Source organism: Palaemon carinicauda, chromosome 25 (genome assembly GCF_036898095.1).
Source record: "Palaemon carinicauda isolate YSFRI2023 chromosome 25, ASM3689809v2, whole genome shotgun sequence".
Taxonomy (NCBI): domain Eukaryota; kingdom Metazoa; phylum Arthropoda; class Malacostraca; order Decapoda; family Palaemonidae; genus Palaemon; species Palaemon carinicauda.
This window is the reverse complement of record NC_090749.1, coordinates 93,010,675-93,029,574: the sequence shown is the minus strand read 5'-3', so window position 1 is coordinate 93,029,574 and position 18,900 is coordinate 93,010,675. Positions and strand designations below refer to the sequence as shown.

The following is an 18,900-nucleotide window of genomic DNA, read 5'->3' as shown; positions in this document are numbered from 1 at the left end:
ACAAACTCTGATTTTGTTACTTTTTCTTTCTTCCAATTTTACTCCAAAGTTTTCTTCAATTTTCTATTGTTCAAGATATACCCAATATTCAAGAACAAATCCAAATGGTTTAGCAGATTTTATGGAAATAAATAACAGTTGTATAATACAGTACATTATTTCATTATCATTTATTCAATTGGGATTTATATTGAAAAATAATTCACTTAGTAATTTAAACTAAGACTTTATAATTTTTGTTTATCTTATGTTTCAGACTTTTTCATATCAAAATGAATACTGGATTACCATTGAGCATTGCTTGTAGACAGATGGTAAACTATAGAGTACAGTACAATAATGTGTTACCTTGAGCAGAGTCAAACATCTCTCTTATTCCTCATAGTTTTGTCATTTTCATTCCTTATTAAGCTGTTTTTTTATGTGATTGTGAATTCCATGCACAGCACAGTATGCAGTATTTCATATTATTTTTTTCACAAAGTCAATTTCTTTTTTATATTCCTCAGGAAGACGTAATCGCTTTCTGGTATCAAGCTGATTGTCCTAATCTTTGCTGTGGCAGGAGATAACACCCGTCATATTGTCAGGAGTCTCACCACAAAGGTGACTAAGACAATTGCCATCCAGCCTCATAGCAGCTCAGCTTATCGGGTTCCATCATTGCCGTGACTCCAGACCCTTTCGTTTTCTTGGGTGTTAGTAAAGTCAATACTGTATTCAATGGAGATGCAGATGGTTCCTTATTCTGCCATTTATAGAAAGAAGAAATGAAGAGGATCAGCTAAATCCAGAAACAATGGAATCCATTGCGTTGAATTCTCTTGTCCAAAGACTGAATGAGACAGGTATTGGCTGAAGGGACATCCACTGAAGACTCCTCTTGTTTCATTGGTGAGTTTGGGAATCAGGGTTTTGGGTACCATATCATACTATGGAAATATAAGTAGGGTTAATATTAAGAACAGTTCCCTCTGGATTACTGTTCCCAATGTGTAAGAGGCCGTGTCCTATCTCAGTGGCCTTTGGGTTAGGTTACTTCCATTTTCTATCTTCCCTCTTGACCGTTAGATTTTCTTATTCTCTAGTCTCTGCCCTTCAATTAAAAAGTCTGGCTTAATAATTCCTTTAAAATAATTACTATATACAGTATGGTATGATACAGTACCCATAATCATTATCAACTTCTTGCTGAGCTTTAGAAATAAGACCTCACTATTTTATAATACATTACAGTACTGTATTGAACTGTATTCTAATATCTACTGCTAATCAGATTGGTTCCATAACTGGAATACAAACCTACGCTATTTATTTAGGGGTATTACTTTTGGCGTAGCTGAAATGACGAGCCATTAAAATTTAGCGAGGATTAACTGCCCGTACCGCTAATTAGCGGGGGTAGGGAGGGTAGCTCAATTTTGCTTTTGGCTCGGATGGTATACGTTTGTTGCCGTTCCTCATCCTTCGCCTTTAATGAATTCTTTTGTGCTTTTTCTTTGTGTTAGTGTGTGTGTATGTTGACTTCTGCGACCATGCGCACCTGGCCTGGACTCGATGGCCGGCCCTGCGGAACTTGTATGTCGGCAGTGGAGACCAATCGCCACACCTTTTGTCCCGCCTTCAGAGGTCAACGGTGTGATAGTAACATAGTAGGTTGGCCAGGGCACCAGCCACCCGTTGAGATACTACCGCTAGAGAGTTATGGGGTCTTTTGACTGGCCAGACAGTACTACATTGGATCCTCCTCTCTGGTTACGGTTCATTTTCCCTTTGCCTACATACACACTGAATAGTCTGGCATATTCTTTACATATTCTCCTCTATCCTCATGCACCTGACAACACAGATTACCAAACAATTCATCATCACTCAAGGGGTTACTGCACTGTAATTGTTCAGTGCCACTTTCCTCTTGGTAAGGGTAGAAGAGACTCTTTAGCTATGGTAAGCAGCTCTTCTAGGAGAAGGACACTCCAAAATCAAACCACTGTTCTCTAGTCTTGGGTAGTGCCATAGCCTCTGTACCATGGCCTTTCACTGTCTTGGGTTAGAGTTCTCTTGCTTGAGGGTACACTCGAGCACACTCTCCTATCTTATTTCTCTTCCTCTTGTTTTGTTAAAGTTTTTATAGTTTATATAGGAGATATTTATTGTTGTTACTATTCTTAGAATATTTTATTTTCCTTTTTTCCTTTCCGCACTGAGCTATTTTCCCTGTTGGAGCCCCTGGGCTTATAGCATACTGCTTTTCCAACTAGGGTTGTAGCTTAGTAAGTAATAATAATAGAGTGTAGTGAGTGTCGGGAGTGGTCTGCCTCCCAGTGGGAGAGGTGTGGGCGATGACAGAAGAAGAAGTCTAAGCGGGATTTTTCTCTTTCGAAGGTTCCTTTGAAGGGGGAAAACCTAAGGCTTCTTCTTCCGTCTCCCGACCTTCCTCCGTAGCTCCTACTCATTCAGCCTCTTCCGAGAGACCGTCGAGTAGTAACGTAGACCTTTTCAATTGCGGCCAACCCCGGTCTTCAAAAGATGGTGTTGCTTCCCCTAGCGAAGCTGCCCCACTTCTCCCCCCAGGTGAGGTCTATGTTTTTTGTTTTACAGGCATGGTCATCCTTGGGGCTTCCAGGTCCACCCTCCAAAGATTCCTTGCTACAGTTCATCCTCCGGGGTGCAAGTGTGCAGCTGTTGTCGTCAACTTCGTAGGTAGATCCTCTTGCGCTCATCGACGCCGTGGTGTCAACACCCCTGGCCCTCTATACTCTCCAGCTGTTGCTGCCGACTTAGTTTTCCCCGTTCCTGATCATCCTTCGTGGGGGAAACTTAGTCCTACATCTGTCTCTCCTGCGAGTGTTTCTCTCTCTCGGTGAAGTTCTCTCATAGAGACTCCTCTTCGGAGGACCTCTGCTGCTCATGGTCAGCTTGCTCATCCAAGGGGCCCTACAGGACGTCGCTGTCGCAGAGTTCACCCGCCGCTTCACCTTAGAGGTTGTCTTTCACCATCAGGGAAAAGATGCCACTTCAGCACTTCAGCCTCGTCATCACAGCCGTCCCTCGCAGAGGAGTCTCCGCTTCAGTCATCTTCTGGCCCTCGACCTTTGCTCGTTCCTGGACCTTCTCCCGACAACGCTGCTGCTAGTCCTTGGACTTTGGTCCTGGATTCTTCTGTAGATTGTTAACAATCTCCATCAGTGGATGTTTGCTCATCCAAAGGGCACATCCCTGTTCCTGTGCTTCTTACCAGCCGACCTGCCGACCTACCATCACTATTCCTGTCTCCGGTACAGTCTCCTGAGGCCCTACCTAAGCGTGCTGCTGCGCGCCAACGCTCTCCAGCTCATCAGCGCCCTGCAGTGCACCAACGCTCACCAAAATCTCGTCAGCGCCAGCCTGCTCTGTCACGCTTTACTCAGCACGCACGCTCTCCAGCTTGTCAGCGCTCTACAACGCTTCGGCGCGGGCCTTCACCTGCTCGTCCTCAGCACCTTCTAGCGCAACCTCACTACAGAGAGTAATGTTTGCCAGCTCGCCAGCGCTCACCAGCCAACATACGATCGCTGTCGCAACAGAGCTCGCCTAAACCTCAGCGCGCGTGCGCGCAACTTCGGCCTCAGGCTCGCCTATGCTGTCTTATACGACAGCTGCAGAGCTCTCCTGCACGCCAACGATCTCCTGCGGGCCAGCACTTCACTGCATGCCAGAGCTCTCCTGCAAGCCAGCACTCCCGCGCTCGTCCCAGCGCTCTCCTACACGCCAGCACTCTCCCGCACTCGTGCTAGCGCTCTCCTGGGCACCAATACTCTCCTACGTGCCAGCACTCTCTCTCTCGCGCGCGCTAGAGTTCTTCTGGGCACCAATACTCTCCTACGTGCCAGCACTCTCTCGCGCGCGCTAGAGCTCAACCATGCGCCAGCACTCTCCTGTGCGTGAGATCGTTGACCAGTTCTCTCCAGGGCTGAAGCTTCCAGCTGCTCTCCAGCAACCTCCTGCGCAATCTAAGGGGACTGCACAACACCCTGCGCATTGTCTTAGTGCGCGCCGCTTTCCTGCATGCCCTTTCTCTACTGCGCATTCTAAAGAAGAAGCTGCACAGTGCTTTACTGTGTGCCAACGCTCTACGGCACAGCAGCACTCTCCTGCACACTTGTGCTCGCCAATGCACCAGCGCTCGCCAACGCACCAGCGCTCGCCAACGCACCAGCGCTCGCCAACGCACCAGCGCTCGCCAACGCACCAGCGCTTACCTGCGCACACGCGCACTGACCAGCAACAGGAACTTCACATTGACAGTTCAGCTTTGTCTCGTTCCCCACCACGCAAACACCTTTCAGTGCGTCCACCGGGGAAAGGGAAACAGGCCTCTACGGAAGGGTTCAGGATTCCGAAACTGCTTTCCTTTAAGGCGGACCCACCTACAGTAGAGACTCCTCGTAGGGAACCTTCGGTCCCTTTCCTTTCAGAGGATCTGTCTGACAGTGCGTCAGTCAGTCAGCAGCCATGGTTGAGGGCTATGGTCAGGGCAGTGGTACAGGCATTCAATCCTCCTCTGTCTGGCCGCTCTTCGGAGCATCCTACAGCTCCAACAGACCCTCTGCAAGGAACAATGACTTCTTCTCCCCTGAAGAGGAAAAGAGGAGTCTCAGACGTGGTCACTTCCTCTAGGGTAAATCTGACTCCTGTTAGACCATCAAGGCTAGCTCCTCCTGCATCTTCCTCCGGATACTCTCCTACCTCACCTCTGCCAAGGGAGTCGCGTGAGGAAAGACCTCCCTTTCACCTTCGGAAGAAGCCTCCCCTCACACGGAGAGTTCTCCACCACCAACGAAAATCAGAAGGGACACGACATCTCGGCCTTCGATGCTGGAGTCCTACCTCCTAGACTCTTTCAAAGTCCTCTTCTAGGACTTCTAAGTCTTCAGAGACAGCCGGTCACTTGAGGGATGTCTGCGACCCACCACGAGAAGAGCTCTCGGGGATCCCAAGAAGAGCTCTCGTGGTTGGAGACAGGAGGCTTTGCTGCAAGTCCAACGTCGGAAGGAGAGTATAAAGAGTCAGAACATGCATTCTGGCAGGTTGTGACTCATAAGGGTTCTCAATGGGTTTACTGGCCCAGAGATACTCCCACGGGAGGCTATGGACACGGTCTTAGACCGTGTCTTTGGTACCTAGAAACCCTCAAAGACCAGTGGAGCTTTGTCTTGGTCTTAAGGGCTGAAGGGTGCCAGGGCTAAGATCGCCCTACAGCTCTCCGAACATGCCTCCTCCCAACATTCTGGCTCTACCAAAAAGCTTCTCCCACCTCCTCGTGTCCAACAGAGGAGATATTTTGAGATTCTGGAGGAGCCTCGTCCAGCTCTTTCTCTCCATCACTCCTTGGAAGAGCTCACCAAGGGAGTCTCTCTAGAGAGAGACTCCAATCGACAGATCTCTTCCTCAGCATCCGAGATCCTTAACCAGGAGAAGGTCACAAAGTACGCCATGCAGGCTACTTCATGGCTTGATGTCTGATTAGGGTCTTTGAGAATCCTGGTACAAACAGGATTTCTCCAAGGAACATACCAAGAAAGCAATGGAGACTTTCCTGCTCTCAGGCACTCGCACGATCGAGTTTCTCGCCCACCAAGTTTCGAACTTGTGGGCGAATACCATACTGAAATGTCGGGACGCGGTGTCTGAGAGGTTCCATCAACAAGTTCCAAATGCCGAGTTGTTCCAACGCAGAGACTTACCTCGAAACACTTTCTTAGGAGTTACCTGGAACCTCCTCTCAACCAACCAGAGTTTTGTGTAGTTTACCCTACTCCCATTTTCTGTAATGGTAGGCCTAGCGGCAGGACACGTGCCCTGAGGGCAAACCCGAGGTAGGCCACATATGAGCTTGGGTCGTGATCTCCAGTAAGTTCTCTGGTCGCGTTGTGATATCATCTCGACGCTCCTCTTGTCTCAGTGCGACCCTTGTGTCCCCGACTCGTGTACCGTGTGGTTACCGCATGGCCCGTTGTGCTCTCCCTCGTGCTTAGTGCTTTTACCTTGTGCTTTATACTTTTACAGTATATTCCTTTGTGCTTTCCCTTGTGCTTGTTAGTCTTGTGCTCGTCGTGCAGGGGCAGATGTGCTAAACCTTTCCTCAGTCGAGAAGAACTCCCAGCCCAGTCGTGGCTTCATCTCCTCGGCCATCTCTCCTCCCTGACCCGTCTCGTCCCCAACAGTCGTCTCAGGATGAGATCCCTTCAGTGGTGACTCAAGTCTTGGTGGAGTCAAGGACTCGACTCCCCGGACATCCTGATCCCCATGGGATCTGCGGAACGAGCGGACCTCAGATGGTGGGTGGCAGACGAGAACCTGCGAAAGGGAGTGGATCTTCTCGTCTCTACCCCGGATTTGATGCTGTTTTCGGACGCATCAAACAAGGGGTGGGGTGCCCACGTTCTGAACCACAGGGCCTCAGGCCTGTGGTCAGAATCAGAAAAGTACCTTCACATAAACCTGCTAGAGATGAAGGCCGTTTTCCCAGCCCTTCAAAAGTTCCACCAAGTCCTGGCGGGCCACTCCGTAGTGGTAATGAGCAACAACACTACGGTGGTGGCTTACATCAACAAGCAGGGAGGTACCTTTTCGGAACTGCTGTCCCATCTTGCAGTAGAGATCCTGAGATGGTCCGAAGCTCACTCGATATCATTTGCGGCTCGCTTCATTCCAGGCAAGAGGAATGTGCTCGCCGACAGTCTGAGCAGAGCGACGCAGATAGTGAGTACCGAGTGGTCTTTGGATCCTCGGATAGCCAACAAAGTCCTGACTTTGTGGGATTCCTCGACTGTGGACCTGTTCGCTACAGCATTGAACACCAAGCTTCCGCTGTACTGCTCCCCAGTCCCGGACCCCAAGGACCTCTGGCAAGATGCCTTCCAACAACGGTGGGACAACGTTACGTGTACGCCTTTCCTCCGTTCTGTCTGATGAGGAGGGTCCTCAACAAGACCAGAACATCGGTCAACCTCTCGATGACCTTGATAGCTCCGCTATGGCATCACGCAGAGTGGTTTCCGGACCTTCTGCAGCTCCTCACGGAGGTCCCGAGGGAGCTTCCTCCACGTCACGAGCTACTCAAACAACCACACTCCAACATCTTTCACAAAGCCGTAGCTTCGCTTCGACTTCACGCCTGGAGACTATCCAGCATCTCCTCAAAGAGAGAGGATTTTCGCAACAAGTTGCGGAAAGGATGTCTGGCCACCTGCGCAGGTCATCCGCAGGAGTCTACCAGGTGAAGTGGAGAGTTTTCTGTGGTTGGTGCCGTGGAAGGGATATCTCTCCCCTCGATGCCACTTTACCAGCAATAGCGGAGTTCCTTGTGTATCTGCGGGAAGAAATGCGCCTTTCAGTCTCGGCAGCGAAAGGCTATCGCTTAGCCTTAAGTCTTGCCTTCAGCCTCAAAGAAATGGACATTTCCTCCTCGCTGGAACTGTCTCTTCTCATACGGAGTTACGAACTTACCTGCCCTCAGTCGGAAGTGAGACCTCCTCCTTGGAACGTGGTTCGGGTTCTCAGGTCTCTTAAGAGGCCTCCCTATGAACCATTACGCCAGGCTTCTGATCGCCACCTTACCTGGAAGACGGTGTTCCTGCTAGCTCTGGCCTCGGCCAAGCGAGTCAGTGAGCTGCATGGTCTCTCCTACGACGTCGCCCATTCAAGTGGATGGGGGGAGGTAACGTTCGGCTTCGTCCCTGAGTTTGTTGCTAAGACTCAGAACCCGGGAGTGCAGGACCCTAGGTTCGACTCTTTCCAGGTCTCGAGTGTTCGTTCTGTAACAGATGACCCAGACCATCTCCTACTGTTCCCAGGCAGGAGTCTGAGGTTGTATCTCAAAAGAACAGCTGCAGCCCGCCCCCAGGTGCGGAACTTGTTCGTTAGCACCGTGGAAACGAAGAGAAGGGTCACCAGGAATACCATCTCGGCCTGGATCCGCAAGGTGATCCACCTGGCCTTGAGTTCTGACCCTCCTCCGTCACGGCGCCCTAGGGCGCATGATGTCAGGGGCGTTGCTACGTCCCTGGCCTAAAGAAGAACTTTTCGGTGACGCAGGTCCTGCAAGCTGAGGTGTGGAAGCGTCAGACCACCTTCACGGCCCACTGCCTGCAAGACGTGACACACAGACGGCTCGATACGTTTTCTATCGGCCCTGTGGTGGCTGCACAACAGCTGGTCTAACCTCAGGCTCCTAATTGGACAAGTAGCAGAGGGTTGAGGGCATTGTTATCCGGTTTTAGTGTGTGTGAATGAAAAGATCTGTCTGGCCCTTTTCTTTTCTTCATCCTGTCCTCCCTTGGAGAAAAACAGAATCTTTGGTCCTTTGCACAGCTGACCTCGAACCTCTGCAGGTAAGCCATGCTCCCTTGTGTTCCTAGTATTAAGATGTAATACTGTCATGTCCCCATACCCTGACGAGGTGGTATTGGGTAGTCCTAGCCTAGATTTCCTTCTAAAGAACTCCAGGTCAACTTTCTAGGACATGTCACTGCTCACCTTCACACACGACTTTCGTAGGCCGCAGCAGCCCCTCAGCTGTCTGCGAGGCGCAGGGGCCCCAACCCTTGAGTTCCCTTATGAACTCGGGTTAGGAGCCCCCGGGCAAGCCAAAGCCAGTATGGCAGGGGACTTACCTCCCTTCCTAAGGGTTCGGGTTTTCAGGTCTCTTAAGAGGCCTCCCTACGAACCATTACGCCAGGCTTCTGATCGCCACCTTACCTGGAAGACGGTGTTCCTGCTAGCTCTGGCCTCGGCCAAGCGAGTCAGTGAACTGCATGGTCTCTCCTACGATGTCGCCCATTCAAGGGGATGTGGGAGGTAACGTTCGGCTTCGTCCCTGAGTTTGTTGCTAAGACTCAGAACCCGGGAGTGCACGACCCTAGGTTCGACTCTTTCCAGGTCTCGAGTGTTCGTTCTGTAACAGATGACCCAGACCATTTCCTACTGTGCCCGGTCAGGAGTCTGAGGCTGTATCTCAAAAGAACAGCTGCAGCCCGCCCCCAGGTGCGGAACTTGTTCGTTAGCACCGGGGAATTGAAGAGGAGGGTCACCAGGAATACCATCTCGGCCTGGATCCGCAAGGTGATCCACCTGGCCTTGAGTTCTGACCCTCCTCCATCACGGCGCCCTAGGACGCATGATATCACTAGCGTTGCTACGTCCCTGGCCTAAAGAAGAACTTTTCGGTGACGCAGGTCCTGCAAGCTGAGGTGTGGAAGCGTCAGACCACCTTCACGGCCCACTGCCTGCAAGACGTGACACACAGACGGCTCGATACGTTTTCTATCGGCCCTGTGGTGGCTGCACAACAGCTGGTCTAACCTCAGGCTCCTAATTGGACAAGTAGCAGAGGGTTGAGGGCATTGTTACCCGGTTTTAGTGTATGTGAATGAAAAGATCTGTCTGGCCCTTTTCTTTTCTTCATCCTGTCCTCCCTTGGAGAAAAACAGCATCTTGGGTCCTGTGCACAGCTGACCTCGAACCTCTGCAGGTAAGCCATGCTCCCTTGTGTTCCTAGTATTAAGTTGTAATACTGTCATGTCCCCATACCCTGACGAGGTGGTATTGGGTAGTCCTAGCCTAGATTTCCTTCTAAAGAACTCCAGGTCAACTTCCTAGGACATGTCACTGCTTACCTTCACACACGACTTACGTAGGCCGCAGCAGCCCCTCAGCTATTTGCGAGGCGCAGGGGCCCCAACCCTTGAGTTCCTTTATGAACTCGGGTTAGGAGCCCCCGGGCAAGCCAAAGCCAGTATGGCAGGGGACTTACCTCCCTTCCTAAGGGTTAAGTCACCCCATGTAAATAGCGTTGGTTTGTATTCAGTTACGGAACAAATGACAAATTTGTAGATAATTTGTATTTTTCCTAACGATACAAACCTTAGCTATTTAAAGCTATGTGCCCGCCAGCCCTGTCCCCCAAGATAAGTCCTACCTCTAAGTAAAGTGGATATTCACCGGTGTGTGTGAGGGGGGAGGGGTAGCTAGCTACCCCTCCCTACCCCCCCCCCCCCCCCCGCTAACCAGCGGTGGGGTAGGAAACCCTCGTTAAATCTTTATGGCTTGTCATCGGCTGTCGCCAAAGTAATTACCCCATGTAAGTAGCTAAGGTTTGTATCGTTAGGAAAAATACAAATTATCTACGAATTTGTCATGTTCACCACAATATGTTGTATTTTATAGTTAAACTTTTATTTTTTAATGTATTCTTAGAAATAAACTTTCTTTCAGGGAAACTTTGAAATCATCATTGAAGAAGTCGTACATCCCAAGCAAGGCAATGCAAGGAGACTGCTGTGGTCATATTGCCAGCGTACAACATGCTTCCACATCATTGGATTCAGCCCAGTTATTGTGTGTTGGTGTCAAAGCCCAGCTTTTCCTTCTTCAGTGGGGTAGCCACTTTTATCCATGATTCTAACATCTTCTTCCAACATCAGCATAACATGAGTTTGTTCCTGTGCGGATACAAACTTCCGAGTCATTTATATGTGTTTACTCCCAAGTTGTTTTGCTACAACCAGAAAGAAAAATGTATAACTGGCAACCATGTATGGTTACCAGGCAGTGCCATGGTTGGGTAGTGCACTTATACCTCTGAGATGCCGAGTCACTCTATTTATAACTGATCTCCCACACCACGATCATGACCCCATGCTGGATTCTTTCTCTCTCCAGGGCTTTTTCTTTCAGTGTGCTTTGTGAGATGAAGGGCTTTTGAGGTACAGTACTATACTGACTTGCCCTGGTCTGGAAGGTCAGCCTTGAGGAACATAAGGTGGGTCCAGGTTGGTCCGCACCCCTCCCGGTTGAACTGCCATGGTAAGCCTTGTGAAATTTGATGGCAGTGACCACCCTCCCAGTGGGAGAAGTTCCATGCACGTTGCAAGAAGAGAGCTAAGAAGGATGGGTCCCCTTCCCCGTCTTCTTCTTTGGTTTATACCCAAATTGCTTCTAACCCATGAGTTCAAAACTCTTTCAGAACCTATCCTGTCTTTTAGACGAAATAATGAAATAAACCTAATATTTCACCAAGGTCTGCACAGACAAATATTAATCCCAACTTGCCTACAGTCTTATCCTACAAGCTACTGAGAGAGTAGCAATTTCAGATATTTCTTTTCAGAGACATGAAAGGAAAGAGGGGGCAGAACCCTATATCTTCACCTCTTCTAAGAGAAGGACACTCCAAAATCTAACCATTGTTCTCTTGTCTTGGGTAATGCCATAGCCTCTGTATCATGGTCTTCCACTTTCTTGGGTTAGAGTTTTCTTGTTTGAGGGTGCACTCAGGCACACTATTCTCTCTTTATTGTTTATATATGACAGATCTATTTTAAAGTTGTTACTGGTCTTACGATATTTTATATTGTTATTCATTACTTCTCATATATAGTTTATTTTCTTATTTCCTTTCCTCATTGGGCTATTTTCCCTGTTATAGTCCTTGATCTTTTAGCATCCTGCTTTTCTAACTAGGATTGTAGCTTAGCAAGTAATAATGATAATAATTGGAAAAAGACCCCCCATTCTCCTCAATATTATTTTATTCCAGAAAAAGACATTCCAAGTAGACCTCTCCTGATAAATCTTTTTTCATCACAGATTTCAAGTTCAGACTAAAAGTCCCCTGCTGTCCAACCTCTTCCCTACGTGGATAGAGACGCTTATCGCAGGAGTAAATAAATGTGGCTCTGCCCATTCTCTTTCAGCGGCCTCTTCTCACCGTTTGATCCACAGGCGTGAACGCATTCACGTCTAAGGAAAGGTGAAAGCCTCCGCTATCTTTCTGAAGCAGGAACCTCACCACATAATTGCTAGGCAGGAGCCCACGTATAATAACACATTGTTGACTATCATTGATGACCCCTGATGGAGCAAGAACCAGTTCTGCTGGTGTAGCCCCTTTAAGATTCCAACCCTCACATATGAGACGTAAGATTTCCTTAAAGTTATGAGTCTTATACGTCGTCTAGACGGTCAAGGAGACCCTCTTTGTCCCCAGGTTAAGAGCAGTTACTGCACCTTTTGAGCATCTGAGATGCAAAAGATGCAAGTAGCTGCCATGTCAGCTACTCAGGCCTGCTCCTGGCTAGACCACTGGTCAGGGGCAATGTCACGCTTTGCTACTACAGAAAATATGAAGAATCCTGACGTAATTAAGCAGTTTGATGAAATGTCAATGTCTGGGAGTTAAGGCCTTGGAATTCCTGGTCCATTGATCGGTCTCCTTATGGAGATTGATTGATTGATTGATTTGGAGTTTTCTATCATCCCGACATCAAAGGTCATTTACGCTTATCATTGTGGAGAAATTGTCTTCGATCATAGAGACACTGTCTTGGCCAGGTGTTCAAAGTAATTGTCCCAAAATGATGCGCTCATAGAGACACTGTCTTGGCCAGGTGTTCAAAGTAATTGTCCCAAAATGATGCGCTATACCTACAAAACTCTTAACGTTGAGGACTTTCCTACATTTTCCTTCCACAGAGGTTGCTGTGGCAAAAGCCGACTAATCCTTGTTCATGAGAAGAGCCGCTCTTATGATTCCCACCTCTCGACAGCCTCCAAAACAGTCTCCAATTAAACAGGGTCATCAGCGCTGGCTCCTGCCGCCTGCAGACAGTCAGGCACCGAAAAAGCAGGATCAGAACCCCAACTCTGGCTGGAGGTTTCACTTCTCTGGACAGATGAGTAGAGGGTGTTGTGGCTCCCGCTAGGGAAGGCAGATCTCCGGACCTACCACCAGTAGGGGGATGCCTGCAGAGCTACTGGGACAGATGGCAGTTCTCCATTCAGAGCATCACGTCCACTTCAGGGGCTGACCTCCCCCATTAGCTCAGACTTTGATAGTCCCACCATAGAGGTGGAAGTCTCTCAAATGCTGGCCAAAGGGGCCATAGAGGAGGTCTCAGGCAGATCCTCAGGCTTCTTCACCAACCTCTTCTTGATAGAGAAGCTCTCGGGAGGCTGGAGACTTGTCATAGACCTCTCCCACTTGAACCGGTTTGTGATCCAAACAAGATTCAAGATGGAGATCCCATGCACTGTTATTCAAGCTTTTAAAAAGAACAACTTCATGTTGACCATAGACCTGAAAGATGCTTACTTTCAGATCCTTATCCATCCCAGATCTAGGAAGTATCTACTATTTAAAGGTGTTGTGCTTTGGCCTGTCCAAAGCACCCCAGGTCTTTACCAGTCTTTGCCCTTGTCACTGCTTGGGCTCATGTCATAGGTATCGGGCTGTTGAGAGACCTAGATGACTGACTTCTCTTGGCAGACTCAAGATCTCAGCTATTACACCACAGAGATCTTCTCAATTTTTTAGGGAGTTGGGAGTCCTGTAGAACCTCGAGAAGTCCAGTTTCATTACTCGGTAGCACCTTTGATGCCTGAGTATGGACTTAGAGTCTGTTCGAGCCAGAGCATTTCCCTCTTCAGACAGGATGCAGAGGTTCAGACAAGTGGCAGAATCTTTTCTCGAAAGGGAAACTCTCCCAGCTCATTTTCAGCAGAGACTCCTGGGACATCTAACCTCCCTAGTGAAGCTGGTTCCCTTCGGAAGGATGTGTCTTCTCTCATTGCAGTGGGCTGTAAAGAGCCAGAGGTCCCAGACATCAGACCCTCCTGGAGCTTTAGTGGAGGTTCCATGAGAAGTGAGAGCGGATCTCATATGGTGATCGAGGACAGAGAACTTGTTAGCCAGAACCCCACTACAAATTCTGCCTCCAGAATTTCTTCTCTTTTCGGATGCCTCTCACCAAGGATGGGGAGCCTACCTTCAGAGAGAGCAGATTTCAGGAATATGGTCACAAGAAGATAAAACCTTCCACATCAATTACTTGAAAATGAAAGTGGTGAATCTAGCATTACTGTACTTTTCAGAGACCCTCAAAGGTCTCAATGTGGTGTTGATAAGCAACAACTCCAAAGTGGTGACTTACATCAACAACCAAGGAGGCTCAGTATCCCATCTGCTGAGCGATAGCCTTAAGCTAAGTCTCTTAACTAAAGGGACACAATCTCTTTTCCTTGTGGGAGTTATCAGCTCTTGTCAGGAGCTTTGAACAGACCTGCCCACCTCAGGAACTCAAACCCCCATCTTGGAATGTGACAAAGGTACTGTGATCCCTCAAGATGGCACCTTACGAACCTTTAGATAGGGCCTCAGACTGAGACCTGACCCTGAAGAAAGTTTTCCTCTTGTCCCTGTATAATTTTAATACCTTCAACTCTTACTGATATGTCAATTGTTGTAATTGACATTCGGATGCCACCATTCACTTTAGGACAATTGACTTATTCAGTATATGTGTAACAATCCAAACCTTGGCATAAGTCTCTTTTTATGGTTTATTTAGGAAAGATCTATTTTAATGTTGGTACTGTTCTTGAAATACTTCATTTTAATTTTCCATTACATCTTTTGTATTTTATTTATTTCCTCTTCTCACTGGGCTATTTTTCCTTGTTGGAGCCCTTGCCTTTATAGCATCCTGCTGTTCCAACTAAAATTATAGCTTAGCAAGTAATAATAGTAATAGTGTACTTCATAAGCTTGGTTTAAAAGATTAAAAGAATGGCGGTTGGTGGCACAATTCCCATCACATGCAAACTTAGCATTGAGCAATTATCAATTCCTGTAACATCATCATAACAAGACTTAATAATTTGCTGTTATTTTAAGATATCAAGTGTTATGAAAACATGTACATTATAACTTAGACAATTTCATACCTTTTACAAGGGAGAGATTAGACTTTCAAATGATGATAAAGGGAGCAACACCTCTCCCCTCTCGAATCATCGTAGTTGTCTCAATCGTAAACACAATTCCTCCTCCTTTGTTTACGCTTACTTTACGCACCTACGTATGCACACTCGATCCTAAATATTCTCTCAATTTTGAGTATTTGACTTAACACGTTGACTGCGATTGGCAATATTGTAAAACGGCCCAATGGGCGTTCTCTTTAACACCAATTAAAATCAGTAACCAGCTAGCTATTGACGTGAGAATTGTTATGGTGTATCCGTGAGGTAAGCCGAGTGCTTAGCCAGTGTAAAAAGTGTTACTTTATGTGGTACACTTCGCCTGACATAATAAAAGTCTTCATTACAGGCGTTGTGTACCTAATATGGACATATAGATGTGGTCATATATGGCTCATGTCGCCCAAAATGATTAGAGATAGTTCTGCTGGCGTTGTGTACCGAATATGGTCACACTTCGGATGATCAGTTATGGTGCATATCGCTCAGACTGATCTAGGAAATTACCGTATGCAACATGTATCAGACGTGGCCCATACTCAGTGTGACTAAAAGGCACACATCGCCCTGAATGATTGCACACACACAAACACACACACATATATATAACACCTTTGTATGTTTTCATATGTGCACATAAAATTTGTAGTACACACGTGTGTATATAGAAATATATATATATAAACATTCACTTGAATATAATACATATAAGATGTACATACATGTTACAGACACACACATTAGGAAACATATATAAAGGCTGTATTTTTGGCAATATAAATTTGTATTTTGCATAGATAAACGTATTTACATACAAATAAATTATTTAGGTCGTCTTCAGTTATTCATATATATCTGTCCATCTGTATATGGTAGCCCATCTTTTTGTACCTGTCTCTCCATGTATATACATACATACATACATATATTCACACTTATGCGAGAGAGGAATAAAATGTGGAAAAGAACTCTTCCTTATGTCTGTATAAGAGAATATATTATAATATAAAATATTAGAAAATAAGATAAAGGAAGTAACAGAAAAAGGAATGGCACATACACACACAAAATTGGTAGTTTATATATACATACATACATACATATATATAATATATATATATATATATATATATATATATATATATATATTTATATATGTATATATATATATATATATATATATATATATATATATATATATATATATATATACATACATACATACATATATATATATATATATATATATATACACATAAACAGACTAATATACAAATTACCCATTGTCCCAATATGATGAAAAATTAACATCCCAGAGAATATTTGAATTCTTGCCTTCCTTTTAGTACCATATGTATGCATGTATATTTACTGTATGTATGTATATGCATATATATATATATATATATATATATATATATATATATATGTATGTATGTATGTATGTATGTATGTATGTATGTATGTATATATGTGTATGTATGTATGTAAGTATTACTTTCTTTGTCATTTCTACTTATTCCTTTATTTTATATATATACACACTGTATACACACAAAAGCGTACATATGCATACAGAAAAAATTCCCTGACTGAAGCTCCTGGCCCCAAAGCCAAGAAAAGAAGGCTTTGTCGTTCCTGTTATGAGATACTGTCACAAAATAAAGGAAGTTCTGTTGCTCAAAAGAAAGCACGAAGAGTAAACACATAATGTGAGAATTGTGAGGGTAAACCTTTCCTTGGTCTCAGTTGTTTCAACTTGAAACATTCAGTTTGAAGAATATAAATTTGTGTATTTTATTGGTTTTTCTTATGTAGAAGCAAAACAGAAAGAAATCTTAATTTTGTACTTGTACTCTAAATACTAAGATATCCTTCATCATACATGGATATTTTTTCACCAAGAAAAGGACACTATTTTTTTTCAGAAGTAAAATGTTTACCAAACTGATTTATTTTTCTATTGAATTTATATAAATGTAATCTAATGATAATGTTTTCTATTCTTTTACTGAAAGAAAGAAAGAATTAGAAAAAAAAAAATATGCCCCTTTTGCCAGCATGTGAAGATTATTTTCAGTAATAAATTAAGTTTTTAAATATTTAACTTAGCCGGTGAATATATAATAGCTGCTACTCAGCGGCTCGACAGAAAACACACTCAAAAAACTCGCGAGCGATCGCTATGAAGGTTGCGGGTGTGCCCACCAGCGCCAACTATCGGTCAGATACCACTCTTGAATGTAAACAAACCCTCCAATTCTTCTCTGTCGACCTTGACGACAAGACGTATCAATTCTCGCTGTAGAACCTGGAGTTTTCTCAACATATTTGGTGAAGTACTTCATTTTGGTTTGAGCTTTCGCAGTGCAGGTGTTTTTCCTCAACATAAACTCTTGAACTCTTTATTGAATCAGATTATTTGTTGATGACTTGGATTGTTTTTGGAATTTTCTTTGACTAATTCAAAATGGCTGACCCTTCACAATTACCTAGATTTCGGAAGTGTAATGCTAGGGACTGTAATAGGCGTCTTCCAAAGGCATCTCTCAACCCACATACTGTGTGTTCCAATTGTCGGGGTAAAACCTGTCAATTGGGAGATCGGTGTGAGGAATGCGTGGGCCTTTCGGAATTCGATTGGCTCGAATACGATAAATATGCACGTAGGCTAAAGAGGGATAGGGTTAGGAGGAGTTCATCTAGGTCTGTAGATTTTTCCTCTCCACATGCCCCTGAACCTAATCCTTCCCCTGTAGTGGTTGTTCCTAACCCCCCTTCTAGCACTCAGGAACCATCTATGCAAGACATGTTACGTGCTATTCATGCCTTGGGGGAAAAAGTTGAAGCGTTAGCAACTGATCGTAATCAACTCATGGCTGACGTGAAGGAACTTAAGTGTCAGAGTGCCACGGCGGAAAGTGGTAAAGTGATTAGTGCGCAAAGTGTTGTGAACAGTGTTGCGACCGAGGGTTCGTCTGTTCGTGCCTGTCGTTCACCTAGTCCGGGACCTTTTGCAAGCTCCCAAGCCCAGGGGAGAAGTAATGTCGTACGACTTATGGGTTCGAGAGTCCTTGATCAGCGAACAGACGTTCCCTCTATGGTATCAGGCGTATCTCACCAAGATCGCCCCTACCATAAGACAAGAGAGCTCATTTTCTCCTCGTCTTCCGAAGGCTTTTCACGCAAGAAACCGTGGAGCAAGGTTTCTAGGCCTCTTAAACGGAAGTCGGTCCCTTCAGGACAGGTCCAACGTCCTGGATGTAGTCATTGGGACAGTTCGGACCCGTTGCAGTCATCGGATGACTGCTCGCCGCCTAAGCAAGGCAAGGTTGTGCCGTCTCAGACGTTAACCCCGTCGGTTACCGCACCCATTCCCGTGGACCCTAAATGGGTTATACTGCAGGACATGCAGTCTAAGCTTGCCTCCCTTATGGAAGACTATTCTGCCGATAAGGTTTCCGTTGAGCCTAGCCGTTTATCTCATCAAGATCCTGGCCTTCAGCCACCCAAACGTTCCTTTGTGCGTCCTGTTGACGTTGGTGTAGCCAAGTCACGTCAATCAGTTTGTTTAGAACCACACTCGATGCGGTCTCGTGTGGATTTTCAGCCGCATTTGGACGTTAGGCAACTTGCTGATGCTCCTGTTGACGTTCAGGACGTTCGCCAACCATCGGAGTTGACTTGTTTTGACGCTGAGCGTCAACATCCGCAGTCTAGAGTTGTTTTGACTGCTCAGACTAGGCGGTCAAAGCAGTCTCGGGTGGACGCTGTGCGTCCTCACGCACCTGTTGTTGACAGTTCACAGACTGTCAAGCAGTTACATGACGTTGCGTCCTGGTCCGCTACTAATGCACCAGTGCGTGTGGACGCGGCGTGTTAAGCACTGCCAACCCCTTTGCTTGTTTCGCAGCAGTTGTCAGATGAGGAACCTTCAGATGAGGACGTTGCTGACCCTCAGCCTGAGGATCATCCTTCAGATATTGATGAACCCAGAACAGTTCCTCCATCAATGGACTTTAAGAAAGTCATGTTAATTTTTAAGGAGTTGTTTCCCGAACACTTCGTCTCTGTTGCTCCTCGTTCACCGCCGTCTGA

At 46.2% G+C, this 18,900-nt stretch overlaps 1 long non-coding RNA gene across 1 annotated transcript in view; it reads left to right on the top strand.

Moving 5' to 3' along the window:
* Nucleotides 1-515: 515 nt before the first annotated feature.
* Nucleotides 516-18,900, top strand: part of LOC137618712 (uncharacterized) — a 34,902-nt gene continuing 16,517 nt past the window's right edge. The window contains exon 1 of the long non-coding RNA XR_011039818.1: nucleotides 516-894. This is a non-coding gene — a long non-coding RNA (uncharacterized lncRNA). The remainder of the gene's footprint in view (nucleotides 895-18,900) is intronic.